This window comes from Fukomys damarensis, unplaced genomic scaffold (genome assembly GCF_012274545.1).
Source record: "Fukomys damarensis isolate Sample0158 unplaced genomic scaffold, DMR_v1.0_HiC HiC_scaffold_5, whole genome shotgun sequence".
NCBI lineage: Eukaryota > Metazoa > Chordata > Mammalia > Rodentia > Bathyergidae > Fukomys > Fukomys damarensis.
In genome coordinates this window covers 4642401-4660054 of record NW_022900917.1, presented here as the reverse complement: position 1 = coordinate 4660054, position 17654 = coordinate 4642401, and the positions used below count along the sequence as shown (strand labels likewise).

General features: G+C 53.0%; 1 protein-coding gene across 3 annotated transcripts in view; it reads right to left on the bottom strand.

Moving 5' to 3' along the window:
* Positions 1-17654, bottom strand: part of Ncald (neurocalcin delta) — a 222190-nt gene that overhangs the window by 23752 nt on the left and 180784 nt on the right. The window contains exon 1 of one of the 3 annotated variants that reach the window (XM_010619499.3): positions 12564-12666. The exons of the other annotated variants lie outside the window; for them this stretch is intronic. The gene's annotated coding sequence lies outside the window, so the exon portion shown is untranslated. Of the gene's footprint in view, positions 1-12563; positions 12667-17654 lie in introns of those variants that run through there. 3 annotated transcript variants of the gene reach the window in all.

Genomic DNA, 17654 nt, shown 5'->3' with positions numbered 1-17654 from the left:
CTCAGTCTCCCTTAGTTGGTTGCAGTAAGACCAAACAAACCAGACAGTGGGCTTTCTCACAGTTATTCTACAGACCCTTCATGGCAGCTCTGTGTGATAGGCAAGGGCAGTCTCCTCCACTTTCAAAGCAAAGCAAGGAGCCCTCAGAGAGGCTAAGTGAATAGTCCCAGGCCACACAGCTTGTTGATCAGAGTCCAATCTACAAGCTTAGGCTGAAGTCTTTCCACCCTGCCCTATGCCCTACTGTAGACAAAGCACAGACAGACATCGTAACAGTTTGGTAAACATTCAGGAGGAAGCAGGAAAGAGGGAGCAGACACCCTACTGTAACTCATGCTCTCCGCACACAGGTGTCCAGTGCCCACAGGGGTGGGCGTGTGAGGCAGGGGGAGCAGAGGGCAAAATCCTTCCTCTGAGAGCTCACAATCCTGGAAAATGCTGTAAAAAGAAAAGTAAGCGAAACATCCATAGACAAGGCAAAAAGCAAAGAGAAGGAGGCAGGGGCATCAGGGGTGAGCGGAAGGTGTCGGAACTTTAAAGCACAAGCCTGGGCTGAGAAAGTGACTCTGAAAAGCCCTGAGCGAGTTGAGGAGTTGGGAGAGCTCGGCAGAGGCAGCAGTGGGGGTTGAGGTCAGGACTGAGGCCGTGCTCAGCTCGACCAGGGTGGGCAGGAGCTGAGGCCAGTGGGACTGTGAGGAGCCAGAGGACGAGGCTCCCGAAGGAGGCTGGAAAGACTGCTTTGTCATGGCTTCAGTGCCAGTGGCGCCGTCTCCTCCCTGGCTCTCTCCTGTGCTCTCTTCGCTGGACTCCCCTGGTTCGCTCCCGCCTCTCCCACGCCTGGCCTAGTCTAATCTCCCTCAGCCTCCCAGGGTGACCAACTAGGAAGAAGCCGGACAGCTCACAGCTCTGTGTGAAGCCTACACAGGTTCCCAGCCCTCCTGGGACACGGTGCGAGCCCCTCCCTGGCCCACCAGCCCACCTCTGCTTCTCTGTCTGAAACTGTCTGCTACAGGCCCAGGCCGCCCAGACGTCCCTCCCTTGCGCTCACATCTTTGTGTCAGTGTCCTGATGTCTCCCAGGGCTCAAAGAATAAACCCAGGATTAATACTGAGGACCAGCAAAAGAGGAAAAGCATGCTGCGAAGGCACCAAATCACCAGCAGAGAGGCAGGAACCCCAAACTACAAGGTCAGCTTTCCATTTAAAAAGAAGAAGGCGAGAAGACTGACAAGGATGTAAGCGCAAGGGGTGATGACAGCTGGATAATCCTCCGGACTCTGTCGAGTCAGTGCGAGGAGGTCTGCTTCACAGCGTTTCTGCAGTTCCTCAGGAGCTTCTGGGGACGCTGTGATGAAATTCCTCACAGACCAGAATCAGATTTTCCAGGGAAAAGCTCACAGCTCACCCTGGACAGCGTGGCCAACTTCAGAGGAAAAGTCACAAAGCAGGCTGCACGAGGTCTCCTAAAACGGAGCTCACAAGGTGCCAGCCCTACGTCAAGTCTGGCTACAGCAGGGCGTGTGGGAAGGACTAGGTCGTTTTGTCTACCGAGAGCGGCTGGGAACCGGCAACTCCTGGAATATCTAAATTATAAAAGCATCATGGGAGAAAGGCCCTGAAATGTAGGCAGGAAATCACGAAAGCTGCAGATGAAGGGAAATGAGCCTTTCTTTACCACGATTTAGACACTGGGCATTTTAGCCACCCAAACTGTGCTGGTGGCTAAAATCCACAGCTCCCTTTCTATGTCAGTTGTCTTTGATTCTCACCGGGGGAAAAAGAATATGACAAAATAAAAACCCGAGCAGCACACGGCTCCAGAAGTCCCCTTTAACGAAACAAGGGGGGATTTGAAAGGAGAGCACACACACAAACTGACATATTTGCACACAACAGACAAAGCAAGAAACAAAACACAGTGGTACTGAAGGGGAAAACCGAAAGTACAGAGGGAGAACTGGGGAGAGCTGTCGCCTCCATGCTACCCACCGTGTGTGTACCCTCTCCTCCCACGTGTGCTCCGATGGGCCGGGGTGAGGGAAGAGACCCACACAGGTAGAAAGGGGTGTAGAAATGAACAAGTGAACACCCATCCTGACCCAGTGGCACTGTGCAGAAAATAACCAGTCCTAACTGTTTTATTTACACGTCGTGGATCATCCCAGACACTTGAACGCATGTTGTAAAATCTGTACATTCTCACCATTAACAGGACCACACCGCACACTGCTAAGTCTGTTCTCTTAAAAGGGCATCGCGAACCTTCCTCCATCATACCTCTGGGAGAATCTCGTCTTTTTAAATTGCTGAATTTCATTTACTGTTTTGGGGAACAATTCTGAGCACTTCCTCTGCTGAGTGTCAAGGAAGTAACAGATACAACAGCAAACACTGAGAGGCGTATAGTTCTTGGTATTTCATTATATGGATGTGCTTAACTGATTTCCCTTTACAGACGTTTAAGTTGACTCTATTTTTCTTTTATTCCCTTGGCATTTACCTTAGCCGTGGTTCCTTAGGCAGAATTTATTGCAAAGAACTTCCTGACATCAGTCCAGGTCTCGGTTACGATGATCTCTAGGAGCTTCCCCACGAGCTCCCCAGTGAGCCCCCTTCCTCCAGAGTCTGACAGTGGACCCCGTGCTGGAATCCCACCCCTTCGTGTTCTGAGTTAAGGGACACACACGTGACGGGCGGGCCTTTGTCCTCCCGGTGCCGGCCACTTCCGCCTGAAGAGAAGCGTGACTTCAGCAGCGCCCAAATCTTCTGTCCCTTCAGCCTCAGCTCCTGGCTTTTCAGCCAGTTCTGGGGTTCTGGGGCGTGAGACCCCAATGTCCAACAACAAATACAATGACACAGAGACTGTTTCTGTCCTCCGCGTCAACTGCTTGTGGCTTGAAGAGCAGCACTTTCCGTTATAACAAAATCGTGCGAACATAGGACTGGACTGCATTTGCAGAGCGAGCCATAATAAAAGAGCTCAGTTCAGAAAAGTTCTAGAATTAACTCAACACCGATCAAAACAGAGTTAGGTCCGTTTTTCTTGTTTGAGTTTTTTTTTTTTCTTTTGGTTTTTTGAGACCAGGTCTCACTATGTAGCTCAGGCTAGCTTGAAACTTGCAGCAATCCTCCTGCCTCAGCCTCCCACGTGCTGGAATTATAGGCGTGTGCTACCACACTCAGCCATTTTTTTAAAGTCTCAGAAACTTGTGTTTTAAAGTGGTATGTATATAGTTTAATAAACAGAGCCTTGGATTTCTCATTAAATTACAAAGATTTTTAGTATGTATTAAATGGTGTTATTTTGAAGTGATTAAATTTATTCCTAATTGGTCAATAAAGGTTCGAACAAACATTATTCCTAGAATGAAATCATGAACCATGTTCTATGGCACAGGAGGAAAGCTTGGAATGATGTCTTCACTCAGAAGTCCCACTGCCCTGTGAGTTCTTTCATAAGGATTTCTTGAAAGCTCCCAGTGTTCCAGGATATTTCAGCAGAAATTGTATTCTACGGCATAGGCTGGACAGTCAGACTTGCTCAGCTGGTAGACCAGATGGACCACTGCTTAGAGCAGAGCCATGGTCTTTTAATATGCAAAAGCACGCTCCTGTTAAGGCCACAACATGAAACGTGGACTTCTGCAAGCTATGGCAAGGGGGCATTCACCTCAGGATTGGTTGGGGTGTTCAGCGCTCAGAATGCTGGATTTTGCCTCTGTTTGGAAATGTGGAGGTGACTTACAGTCACGGGGGGGCACTGCCTAGGGGTGTGTGATCGGTGAGTACCAGGGAAGGGATGCTGGCCTCCTGATCTTCCCACCCCACACTGCTTCCATCAGTCACGGCTGCCAGGAGGAACAGGATACCTGGGCCCCATCTCCTCACGGGGTCCTGAGCACAGATGAGGTCAGAGCCAACCGCAGAAATGCCGGGTGGACACCGGGGCTGTTGTCCTTACTCCCAGAACCGCAGAAGGGGCAAGGTCTCCCCTTAACACAGAGACAAGGACAGGAGGGCGGAAAGGTTCCGTCCAGGCCAGGAACAGCATGGAGCAGGGGTCCAGTGCACCTCATGCCACCCCTGGGTGAACCGGGAACAGCAGGATGCAGTCAGCAAGGGCTCTGACTGGGATGAGCGCCCGCCCATGCAGCCTCCACGGAGAGCACAGCCCGTGGGGCTTAGTGGTGGGGATCAGGACAGAGCGTGGCTCAGGCCCTGGGCCTCCCTCCATGCACACACTTTTTAGATAAACCTCGGAACAGTGGGGCCTTCTACTCGGTGGGGTGCTCATTTCTCACTTGACCCTTTACAAACTCCCTGAGAAAGAGGTGCGTCCGACAAACAACACAGCAGTGCAGCGCGACGGGATTCCAGCGGCTCCTTTATTCCTGCAGCGTCAGGGGAGGAGAGCGAATCCCACACAATGAGCTGTGTGGAGGGACAGATGCGGCCGGTCTCCATGAGATCAATGCGGACACCACTCTCGGCGCAGCCCTCTCTGGAGCAGCCTTACAGTGGCCCCCACCAGAAATCCGGCTGAGACCCCTCCACTCCCCAAACTCCCATTGGGGTGGGGAAGACAAGAGCCCCAACTCTGACAGAGGAGTCAGCTAGAGGCCTCAGGGGAGTTTTCCTTGCTGATAAAACAGGACACAGGAAGAGAAGCGGCCACTTCTCTGTAGCTGGCAGCTGGGACCATGAGCACAGTCTCCATGTGGAGAACCTGTCACCACCTAGCCAGGCTGACCTTGAACTTGTGGAGATTCTCCTGCCTCAGCCTCCTGAGTCCAGGGATGACAGGCGTATGCCACCACATCAGGCTGTGACCACAAAGTCTTGGCATGGAGGGACCCTGAGTACATGAGAAAACGAGATGAGAAATCCTTGATGCTGTTCCTGAACCGCCAACCAGGCTGTTCCTCCTGACTTCCAGGGAGGCTGAGACAGTAAGTTTTTCTTGTGGCCAGTAAAGGATGGAGTCTGAGGTATACAAGGCCCAGGCTATGAACACCAAGTGCCTTCTCCTTTCTGCCTCCCCTCCTGGCTGCTGTGGGCCTGGCTGGCTGTGACTACTGTGCCCCTAACTGGTCCAACACTGATCCTCCCACTGTCCCTGTCTCACAGATGAAGAGACTGAAGCACAGAAGGGTGGTCCCTGAGTCAGGGAGCTTCTGGGACGAACCAGAACCAATCCTGGACCAGTCCCAGATCTCCTTTGCATCCCTGCCCAGGATGGTTCTGGGGCTGGTGGGCGGCGCCCTGGGAGTCAGTCCACAGTGCTGGCCACTGGGCGAGCCCTGCCCAGCTGCTCCATTAGTGACACCGGCTCAGCCGCCTCTCCTGCATAGCGTGGCCAACCCGGGCGACGGCACATGCAGCTGTGACGCGGTACCCGCAGGTGCCCTGTGCACATCTGGCTCCCTGCCAGGGCACAGGCGTGACGGGCAGGGCTGCCCCCCTGGAGGAGTCCACGTCTGCACCGGGCCGGACACTGACCAGAAAGGTCAGCGTGGTGTCCCTCCTTCAGCAGTCACAAGTGTCCAGCCACACCGACAAAGCCAGGCAGAGACGCCCAGGATGCACGAATGGCAAATGCCTAGAAACAGGATGGAAATACAAGAGTTTCCTAAGAGCTGGGGGAAGAGAGGAAGCAGGAGCTAGCACTGTGCAGAGTTTCCTGTTGGGGGTGAAGAAAACGCTCTGGAGCTGCTTCCAGAGACGGTGACACTGCACTGAGGCAGGAATGCCGTGTGCGAACCCAAGAGCGGTGCATTTTGTATTACGAACATTTTAACACAAAGGGGAGGGAGGGAGGACGGGGAGGAGGGGAGGAGTGGGGGCCGCCCAGCCCTCCAGGGTGTTTGCAGGGAGGCCCGGAAATCGGTCCCTGCTCCCTGGAACCACTTCACTGGGACAGAGCTTGTCTGAGCGGCTCCTAGAGACCAAAGCCGGGGCAACAATGCCCTGCACACGGCCGGCCAGAGCACTTCTCCAAGAAGCTCGCAGCGGACTCCGTGATGGTTCCGTGACTGTGTTCATGGCTGCCAGAAAAGAAAATAATCTGGTGAGAGTCTTCAGGGGGGTTAGGACCTTGAATATTACTTAGTTCTGAAGTGGAAATACAAACTCAGCAGACATTTCTGGGAAAAGAGACCCCCAATTAGCTTTTATTTTGGCTGCTGTATCGAATTCCCTTGTGTTTGTTATTAAATATATACTTTAAATTTCTGATTTCACGTGCCATTGTAAATAGATTTTCTCTTAAATATTTTCTAGAATATATCTCTTCTTGGTCTTCTAAATAGACCTTGCTAAGAATATAATAAACAATAAAATGTATATGTGTACATAACTCTTCAGTGGAATTGAAAAGAAAGAGCGCAGTTTACACCTGCTTCTTCATTCCTAATCATGACTGTAAAAATAACTGAAATATTCTGGAAGTTGTAGTCATGGAGACGCCACTACCTCTGAAATGTAAAACAGAATTTTCTGAGGAATGTATGAGCAGACAGAATGAAAACTAACAGAGATAAGCAACCCTCATTAAAAGTCTTTAAATTCTAGGGTTTATCTTTTAAACATTCTGATTAATCCATAACAACTCGGTGCCCCGAGGTACACACAACAAAACAGTTTTGTAAAGAAGCTTTGGATGAGTTAGAATACAGAAGAGTTAACTCTCACCTTAGAAAGCCATAAGATGCAGGTCAAATAACACCAAAGTGTCCTGTGCTCTTTTGTGCCCAAATCTAATTTCCTCACATGGATTTTTACCAAGGAGATTCCAAACTGGTGCGCCTGAGGTGGGGAAGGGAGCTACATGACCAACAGTGGCTAAAGACGGCGTAAACACCAACTCTGCACGTCCTTCAAAATATGCTAGTGGCCATGTTAGAAATCAAAAAGAAACAGCTGCAGTCAATTTTAATAATAGAATAATATTTACCCTAAGAATGTACCCCAAGCATCCTTGCTTCAACATATAAGAATTGAAAAAAATCACGAATGAAATATTTCACAATCCTGCTTAGAATTCCTGAAGATCTGCATTGTGAAGCATGTTTCAGAACACAGCCCAGCTGGGGCTGGCGGTGTTGCAGGGGCTCAGAATCCACCCTGAGCTGCTGGGCAGAGAAGATGGTGGAAAGCCTGGAAATACGAAATAACTCGAATGTGTCACAGCCCCTCACTGGGATGATGAGACCCACACCAGGAGGCATCCATTCCTCGCAGGACCCCAGGACACCAGAAGCTGTGGGTGGGACACTCTGGGACCCCGGGCCAAGGCCAGGCGTGCTGACACACTGAGGTGAGGCAGAGCTAGGAGAGCAGGGAGCTGAGTCTGAGCCTCTGCTCGTCACCCAGCAATTACGTCTCTTCCCGGCCCCGCTAACCATGCCCCTTGTCACCTGCCAGGCCATGGCTACTGGGAAGGTGAAAGGACCCCACTGGTGGGCGTGGGGACTTGGGATCCAGTTTTGGGCAACCAGACTTACACATCAGTCTGTGAGTGTGGGGCGGAGCTCTGAGAAGGGCTTCCTAGACACAAGGAAGAGACCATCACGTTTTTCTGCCTCCAGTGCCTGGTGTGGATGCACTACCTGGAACTGCAGCCCTTGCACCAGCCTGAGGGATGTCGACCAACATCTGGGAATGGCAGAGTGGAACTATGGACTCCACCACACCATGCAACTGCAGAACTGACAAAGCTCACCTCCGGACTTCCTAGGAGGCGAGACAGTAGATACATGCATTTTTTATGAATTGAGGGCGAGTGTTCTCTTCCTTGGTGCTGAGAGTACCCTACTAGATAGGAAGAGGGACAAATGGAGACAAAGCCCGCATCCTGGCAATCAGCACAAGCTGCTTCCTTTGGGCTGCAGTGTGTGCGGCCCTCTACCTCACGTCCTGCCTGGATTCTCCAAAAGCCCAAAGATGTCCCTTTTCACCTCCCAGCATGCCCTTCCCCCCAGCCCTCCTGCATTTCCAACAACCTGCTCAGGACCCGCAGTAACAGCCACACTTGTAACTTCTCGAGCATTTTTATGCGTTAGAAACTTCCAGGTATTTTGTACACTAAACTCATGCTATTTCCTCAGTCACAACAGTGTACAACAGCTGTGGGAGTTAAGTGCTATCTTGGTCTGTTTGTGTAGCCGTAACATAACACAAACTGGACAGAAATGTCTCTTTCTTGGTTCTGGAGCACAGGAAGTCCACACTGAGGAGCTGGCAGAGTCTGTGCCCAGTGAGGGGCTGCCTGCTGCCTCACAGCTGGCCATCTCCCGAGTGCTCTCAGGAGGAGGAAGGGCAAGATGGCTCTGGATCTGCAGCCCACGTACAAGGACACCACTTTCACGACCTGATCATCCTAATGCCCAATGCCCCACCTTGTGGGTCTGGCTTTCACACTATGAATTTGCAGGAACACAACATTCAGAGCAGAGCAGATGTTCTATAGCAGATGCTATAATGAGAACCCTGGAGGTCAGAGCGGGTTAAACGAGTCTCAGAGTTATGGCAGAGCAAACACTGGAACCAGGCGGGTCTCTCCGAGCTCTCGGACACCGTCACACACACTTGCACGCAGCAAGTCCTCACAGTCACCAACGGCATGAGACAGTCAACAAACCAACCCAGACAAATAGCTGCTCAAAGACACAGCAGACCTTGCACCAGGCCGCCCAGCTGGAGACTGGTCCAGGTCCTCACCCAAGGCCCCAGGCCAGTGCCCTGGGCTCTACATCCTGTGTCTCCATTTCTCTGGCCCTTGTCAGACACACCGTGGCTGGCAGTTTTCTTGTGTATAAATCTTCCCTCTGCTAGTAGATCTGTTTCTTGAAGGTGGCCTTGGTTGTTTTTTTCTTTTGCGGCTCTTGCAGCAATCACAATGTGACACCCTTAACGGCTCCATTTTTAAGCAAGTTACCTTTATCCACAGATGTTTCTCACCCAACAGCCCTTCCTGGTATACACCAATGCTCTGGCTTTATCCTCAGCCATGCTCCTTGTTACTCTCCAAAGTGCCTGCATTTGGACGGGAAATTAAACAGTCACCTTCATCTGTTTGCCTGTATCAGCTGTGCTGTTAACCACGCCCAGCACAGTGGTCTGTGGATAAAGACAGATCACTGCCAGGAGAAATGGGGTACAGAAAAAGGCATTGAAAAAAGATGTCACACTGAAACACTTTGGAAAAGGCTACATTGTAAAATCGTTCCTACTGTCTAGTTGCCATTCTTCCCTAAAGTCTACTTCAACTAAAGATCGATACTCTTTTATAAACAGCAGAAGAGGAAAAAAGTAAACTTTTGCCAGAAAACCATTCATGTTTGGCCTCTCTGTCATGTGTGAATTTGCTAGTACCTGGAATGCAGGGGTGGAGCCAGCGTACCCTTCACCGGTGACAGTGTCCAGGGGTGGCCACAGAGTCCCCAGGGCTTATACCAGTGTGAGCTCAGCCTGAGCTGAAACTGGGCTGTAGGATCACGGCCAATGTGGGGAGAACAAGAAGCCACACAACCCCTACACTCCCTGCGCATAGTGCAGCCGGAGTCTTACCAGCGGGGCACCCAGAGCGCAAGACCCCCTCTTTTTTATCAAGACCAGTGGCAGAAGACTCATAAGTGGCCTCGTTCGTGAGGGACCACGGAGAGCTGCGGCTCTGCCATCTAGGGACAGGAAGGAATGCCTCACGACCCCACTGTAAGGGCTTTGCAGAGAAGCTGGGCCACTGAGTGAGTGAAGAATCTTGCGGGGAGATGGGCCCCATGGGGGTGGCTGCTCCTCGAGTCCCTGGCTCAGCACCCCTGGGGCTCCCGAGTCCCAGGAAGAGGCCGTGGAGACTCTGGTTTAGTCTGAATCCGGCTCCCCAGACACGTGTTGCGTCTCCTGATGACTGGGTCTCCCCCGAGACTCCCCGCTCTGCCACACACCAGGCTCATCCACCCCTGGCAGTGAACGATGCCAGTCCCACGCGTCTTTCCAACCGGGCTGCTGGCACCGGAAAGATAACACCGTCAAGCCCGGCCTGACTCACCCCAGCTCCTCCCTGTCTTCTCCTTGGTTTGACTGTTTTTCACCAACAGTGTCTTTCTAGGAAGCAAAACCCCTTTCACGCCGTGGCTCTTCTTCCTCCCTCGTTTCCTCCTGGTCCCGCCATATTTAAATATTTACACACCGGCGCCTCCTCCTGCCTCCCGCCTGATGTGGCCTCCAGCGCCTGTCCTCAGCCTCACACCACGGACCCCAAGGCTTCCGTTTCTCCTGCTTCCCAAGTCCAGTGCTGGTCCCGCTTTTAAAAAATCGGTGGCGCATTCAAGGTGGCACAGCACGACACAGGAACGGCGTCTGGGGCCACTTTTCACGACCGCTCCGGGGAGTGCAGGGAGGGAGCTGCCGAGAGCCCCTGCCCAGCCCTGGCCCCCACGGGTCTGTCTGTCCTGAAGACCGAGCTGAGGGCCAGGGCAGCGGCTGGCTCTCGTCTCCCCCTGCCCGAAGAGGCTCTGCATTCCTGTGTTCCGAGGGATGACATTTCCCACAGTCGCTGCTCACTGTCTGCCCCATCGCCCCACTTCTGGAGGCCCCGAGTTTAGAAAATGAACGTTATGTCAGGAAACACTCTCTCCTCGTCTCCCTTTCCCCACAGTCACTGATGCGTCTGCTCGCACTGGGACCCTCACTTCCTGCCTCAGATCTGCGAGAGGCTGCAGTCCCCAGAGCAGCTAGTCCTGAGGAGGGCGCTGTCCCCACCAGGCTGTGGCCGTCAAGGTCAGGCTAACCCCGCAGTCAGCCCCAAGCTTCCTCCCTGAAGCCGCTGAGCCTCTCTCCCTCGCTCCTGCCCGACCCATGGGGGGCAGGTCGTGCCCTGCCCCACCGTCTCCCCTCCTTGGCCAGGCCTGGCTCCCGCACAGTAACACTGGACACAACACTTGGCCTGCTGTGGCCACGGCTCACAGACCAAGCACACCATAGGGGCCAAACCCTGTCCCGAGAACACTGTCTGACCGGGACCCTTCGAACCCCGAAGCAACGAGAGGCCGTGCTCCCTCGGTAACGCATTCACCCCGTTAATGAGCAGACACAGGGTTTAGCCCCATACACTTGGTGTCAAGGGCCAGGTGCCCCTGCCGCCTTGACCCGGGTCCCTCCCCAACCCAGGTATCTTGGACCTATCCCCAGGGCCTCAGCACACCACCGCAGAGCCGCCACAGGGGTGCAAGCTCCTCCGCTGGCCTGTGAGCTCTTCACAGCAGGGGGATTTCCACACCTGTGCATCGCTAGTGCCCCATATAGTGCAAAAGGAATTTTTTGTAATTTAATTTGAACCACGCAGCCAGTAGATGCAATGCGAAAGCACTCCATCCAGATTTTAATTGGAGAACTGAGCCACATGGTGATCACAGAGCTCTCTGACTGGAAGGTAGAAATCCGATGGCTCTGCTGGTGCATAAGGAAACTAAATCTCCACTTCCACCCCCAAAGTACTTTACAAATTAATATTTTTAGCTGCTAGAAACTCCTAGCCACCATCTGCAATTCAATCAGCTAATATGAGCAGAAACTTCCCACATTTTCAATAACAGCACCGTTTAATCTGAGACGCTTTTTGGAAGACAAAGAAGCATTTATAAAATGAAACAGTCGTGAATGTTGATAATGAGAAAGTTTTATAACAAAGTGTCTGCTGGTTCATACAGTGCATCCCTGCAGTGGCAAGAAGAAATCTGTACAAAGATTCTCTCTTCCAAGCCTAGGCAACAAGCCAGAACAGTTGTTAATGCTGCAAAGACAAAGAAACCAAGAGAAACTGAGGAGAAGCGGGTGGGAAAGGGAGACAGCGGAGGAGAAAAGGGAAGAGGAGGAAGGGCAGGAGGACAGACAGGCATCTGCCTTTAATCGGATACACAGGTGGGGAAAATTGCGAGCAGTGAGATGCAGGAAAAGCGGTGCGTTCCTTTCTGGAAGGAGTGCTCACCTAGCCTCTAGAGTACTCCTTAGCCAGCTACCACCCGGCTGGGACAGCGGCGCTTTCAGCCTGAGGTGGAACTGGGCCAGAGGAACACGGGGGAGAACAGGAAGCCGTACAACCCCTACACACCCCACACAGTGCAGCCGGAGTCTTACCAGCGGGGCACCCAGAGCGCAAGACCCCCTCTTTTTTATCAAGACCAGTGGCAGAAAACTCATAAGTGGCCTCGTTTGTGAGGGACCACGGAGAGCTACGGCCCTGCTTCTTGCTCTATTCGACCAAAGCATCCTGGAGCCGGGTGCAGAAGCCTCACATCCCCAAAGAACACCAGAAACAAGCATCAAGGTTTCAGGTGGCCAAACTGATTCTCCAGGAGCTACAGTCACTCCCTCTGTGGGACATGCCAGAACACAGAACATACAGCTGTCCTCAAAGCCTGAGTCACACACGTGACTCTCCTCACCATCCAGGGGCTGCTGCCTGAGGGGATCAGGCCAGGCCTGCTGGAGGACAGCGCATCTCCTCTCAGAGCAGAGCCCCTCCGACACTGGCAGCATCCACCAAGGGCACAGGGCTGCGTCTCTTACCTCCCACGCTGCCTGGTGGCCTGGCTAGCAACGGGCTTTATTTTCGCAAGGTTTATCACCCCGCAGCTTCGCCTCCTGGCCAGTGAGCTGGGAGGCAGCTGGGAAAGAGAGCCAGATGGGAGCCTGGCTGGGCAGGGCGGCTCCGAGCCTCCACACTGGGAAGGAGGGAAGGCTTGGCCGAAGTCCATGCTGCTAACTATTCTGGGAAGGACAGATACAGCGGGGGGGGAGGCTCCACTCATCCTGGAGTCACTGGCAACCGATGTGGGGGCTGGCGTTGGAGTGGGGGTGCCCGGCTGTCTTAACCAGGGGCGACAGACTTCTTGCACGCCCAGAGCAATGCAGAAAGGCCAGCGCACGTTGGCAAAAGTGCAGACCACGGGGCAGCTCTCTGCACGTCCCGGAGCAGCTGGCTTCCCGCTCCACCCAAGTTCTCAACCCCAGGTGCGGATCCTCCCTCTGTCCTTGACTCTGCCTCTCATGTGGCATTGGCAGTCGTTGTTTAGACTCAAACAGTTCAGGAAGTTTCGTCCTGCAAAGGTTTGCTCTCACGAGCATGACCAACGTGGCCTGTTAGGTCTTGTGGGTCCTGCGTGTTTCCCAGCCTGGCCTGTCTTCAAAGGCAGCAGGGAGATAACTCCAGGGAAGGGCAGGCTGCACACTGTAAATCTCAAGTGAGCCTTCCCTTTATAGCTCGAAGCCTGGTGTTCTGTCTCCTTCCTCCTGGGAGCTGTGAGAACTTCGAACAGATGTTCAGATGCAGGGGAGGGATGCTTTACTCTGCTCTAGTTACTTCCTCCTGCAAATCCGGTTTCATTTCCTTATGGGCAAGAGAGAACAATTCTACCAGTTTCACTGCCACCTGGGGGAGGGGAAGTCGAGACCCGGGTTCCCACGATGCAAGACACAAGAGGGATTAGGAGAATGCGGAATGCCGCAAGCCCACACAGCGCTGCCTCTGCGTTCCAAACTTAGGTCAGCAAATCTGCGAATCAGGCTCGGGAAGGGGGCAGCGGATGGGCTGGGGCAGGAGTCCTTCTGGTCAGTCTGCCTCCTGCCTTAGGACAGTGGCCTCTCCCACCCAGACTGAAGGGGTGTTCGGTGGCCCATGGCCTGAGCCTGTGGCCCCATGACACAGATGTTCCTGCAGTGCTTGCCTGGGACTGAACCATGTTTGTTTGAGGCATTAGAATAAAACCTCTTCACCAATCACTTGGGTGAAAGAGCATTCACCAAATCACCCAGGCAACAAATATTTGTTGAGAGCTTCAAAAGCTCTAGGTGTGGGGGGTATAAAACGTGGCTCTGCCCTTGAAGACCTTATTATGTAGCTGGAGGTCACAGAGATATTCACAGATATGGCCATGCTGGGGCTCACCTGTCCCTAGGCACCAGTTTCCCCTTCTTCCTTTCAAAAGTGGAATTACGGCTGACCTGTGGCCACAGCAACGATCCTGGCTTGGCTTACTTGTGGCCACTGGGGTTGGAGCACAAGGCAGAAGCAGAACCCAGCAGTCTGTAACAGGAAGCCACCTGCTCCTCCTCCTCCTCCTTCCCCATCCTTAGCTGCAGGAGCCAAATTCTACTCTCTGGGGAGAACACACTGGCATGGCATGGAGGTGAGGGCCACACTGTGGAAGGAGGGGAGCCCCGGATGACCCTGGGGGCACAAATTCCTCTCCTTTAACTGCGTACCAGCCAGGATAGGAGAGAAAGAATCCTCTCCTTTGTCTGCTTAGTCTCTGTGAAAGCAACAGAATCCCATCTTCACTAGCACGCACGATTTCCCCGAATAGACCAGGCACCACTGGACACCTTGTTATTCTCCAGAGCCATCGCGGGGTCCCCACAGGGTAAGTGTGCACCTCGAGGATCATAACACAAAAACAATAAAAATTCCAATGTTCTCTGCGGATAACACTCTAAGTGTTCTAGGAAGATGAAAGGATTAACTTATAAGGACACCCCAAAGTGATGTCGGACTTGGCTTTTTAAGAGCTTAAAGACAAGGAATATCACATTCCTCTATTGGCATTTGAAAGGTGAAAATATTTCAAGACCAGGGAATTTTATCAGATGACAAAAGGCATAGAAATAAAAATAAGAGACTAAGCCCATGGTCAAGCATAACTATAAATCAGCACTGGCCCATACACACCTGCTTTCTGGACAAGGACCCCTTTTAATTAAAAGGGAAAAACTGATGCCCAGTAATAGTATGGTGGAACTTTCCAAACAGTGGCACCTCTTTCCTATGACACTGTTAAGTACTGGACTAGAAGCTTTCTTCTTACAGGGCGTCCAGTCTCTTAATTCTTGAAGCCTGTCCTCATTTGTTGGACGACATGCATCCAACACGTATGTGTCACATGTTTTCTCCATAACCAGGCAGGGCCCACCTGAGGCAGGCAGAAAAACGACGGTCAGAGTAAGCACGCCAAGTACATGGTACATAAGAAGGTGGTAAGAGCTATACATAGAACTGGGGAAAAGGAAAGCAGGGAGGCCGGTGGCAGCAGTTCTGAATATGGGTTCCCAACAGGTCTCCTGGAACAACGGCTGTGCTTCATGTTAAGGAAGGGGCCAGGGGAGAAGCGGCTTCTGGGTGAAGTCTGGGAAGAGTCTGAAGGGCAATAGGATTCTCTGACAGGTCGTGTAATGAGATGCTAGAAGAAGAAAGCAGTTAAAGCACTCCAAGGTTTCGGTTTGAGCCCAAACTGGAGGGGTTCAGTTGCTAACCAATGATAGGGGAAGCATAGCTAGAAACTTTTGTCCAAGTTTTGGGCTTGCTGTGTGTGATGGTTAATTTCATTTGTCATCTTGACTGGGCCACAGGATACTGGATATTTGGCCAAACATTATTATATTCAGGGTGCTTTGGTGAGGTCGTTTTTCAAAGAGATGGACATTTGAGTGAGTAGGCTGAGTGAAGCCACGATCCTGCCTAACGTGGTGGACCTTGTTCAATCAGTTGAGGGTTTGAATAGCACTAAAATCGGATCCACCCCCAAGCAAGATAGAATCCCTCCTGCCCACTGCCTTCAACCTTCTCTTTCTTGCACACTTAAACTGAAACATGAGCTCTATCAGATACTCAAGCAGGGGCTTGTGATCTCTTAAGAGTCTGGACTTTGAAACTGGGCTGATGGCTAGTAATATACATTTGGGGATCACTCCCACAAAAATAGTATCCACGGCCACAAGACCAGGTGGGCATGGTGGGGAGCAAGGCTGATAGAGAAGAGGAAAAATGAGTCCAGTATCCACAGAACACCTAAACATCAAGCACTCCAGCTACAGAGACCAAGGAGGAGCAGCCACATAGACAGGAGGGGACAAGGACTTCCACGGGGTCATTGGGGGGAGGGGGGAGGGGAGGAGGGTCTGAGTGCTTCCTGTGGATTGGCCACTGCTGACCTTCATCAGAGCAGGGACCTCGGAGAGGAGGGAGGGGTGAGGGCACCCCGAGGGGACAGGGCAGGGCTTGTGGGCTCTCCCGAGAAGATGTGATGCATGGGAACAGAAGTCATGGGCAGCCTGTGACAGGAGGGCTTGGGCTTGGGGAGGGGGGAGGGGAGGAGGGTCTGAGTGCTTCCTGTGGATTGGCCACTGCTGACCTTCATCAGAGCAGGGACCTCGGAGAGGAGGGAGGGGTGAGGGCACCCCGAGGGGACAGGGCAGGGCTTGTGGGCTCTCCCGAGAAGATGTGATGCATGGGAACAGAAGTCATGGGCAGCCTGTGACAGGAGGGCTTGGGCTTGGGTGAGGTGGGAGCACTGCTGGCGCGTCAATGATGCCATCAGCCGCCGCTTCTGGGCACTTTGCAGGGCAGCAGGTGCTTTCCATGTGACGCCCGATTCAATCCTCCTACTGCTCTGCGATGGAGATATTAACACGTCTATGCCAGGAAACAGCTGTTCAGAGAAAGAGAAACCTTACAAAACCACAGCCAGAAAGTGGCTGCGTTATAACTGAAACTCAGGTTGTTCTCGCTTGAGCAGGGGGACAGCTTGTAACAGAGGTGACCTTCTGCGGGGACATTAGCCCCGCTAAGACGCCGGGCAAACGGAAACCATGAGGACTAGGGCCCAGGAACCTCTCTGTCGCCCAAGAAGTATGCAAAGAGATCCGTGTCTCTCCCTGGTCCCGGCTCTATGGAGCGAGAGGTGAAGTCTGGTGTCCTGAGCTGGCCTTCTACACACGGCCCCCACGCTCATGGCCTTCCCTCGCAGGCAGGACAAAGAGGAGCTGCCAGTTCTATCTTCAGGTTGCTCAGGGCAGGAGAAAGATCTGTCTTCGCTTGAGCTGCACAAGTGTCTGCTGCTCCTGCAGCGGCTGCATTAAATTGAGGGGCCTGCTGCAAAGGCGGGGACCACGGCACGGACGAAACAGTGTCCTGGGCACTGAGAACAGTAGGGTCTCCAGCTGTCCTCAACCCAACCAGGCCGAAGACGGCAGAGGAAACACTTCACTGGTGGGAAGACAGATGCTCCTGGCTCCTTGTTGGTGCCGCGTTTTGCTATACGCCCACAGCTGTAGGAACTGGCTGCACAGACGCCAGGAGAGGTGCGTGGGAGGGTGCAGCAGGCCCCTGGGCGGGGCGGTGGCCTCTGGAAGCCAAGCTGCTCTGGGCGGCGAGCAGCCTCCATCCGGCTCTGCAGGTGCTGCAGAGGGAGTCGCTCAAGCCTGCAGAGAGGTTCCCTCCGCGCAACACCGGCGCCCTGGATACAGCCACTCCGATTAGCGCCAGCCCAGGCTGAGAGGCACATTAGGAGGTCATCCCAGACAGTGCCCACGCCTCATTCGCTTAGCGCCCGGCTCGCAGCTACAGTCCCTCCGCGCCTTCTCCCGCAGCGTGGCGCCAACCCCACTTCCGGGCTTCCTCAGGAGCACCTGACCCCGCAAACCCGCCCCAGACCTCCGCCCACACTGCCTCGGAAATGTCAGAAATGCTCTTCCAGATCTCCCGTGTCCACCCAACACCTCTTCAGTTTTTAGTTATCTAACTTTTGATTTTAATTTGGGGGGGGTACTGGGTAGGTTCAAGGTAGGCGGCGGAACCACTGAGCTAAATCCCCAGCCCCTAGTTAT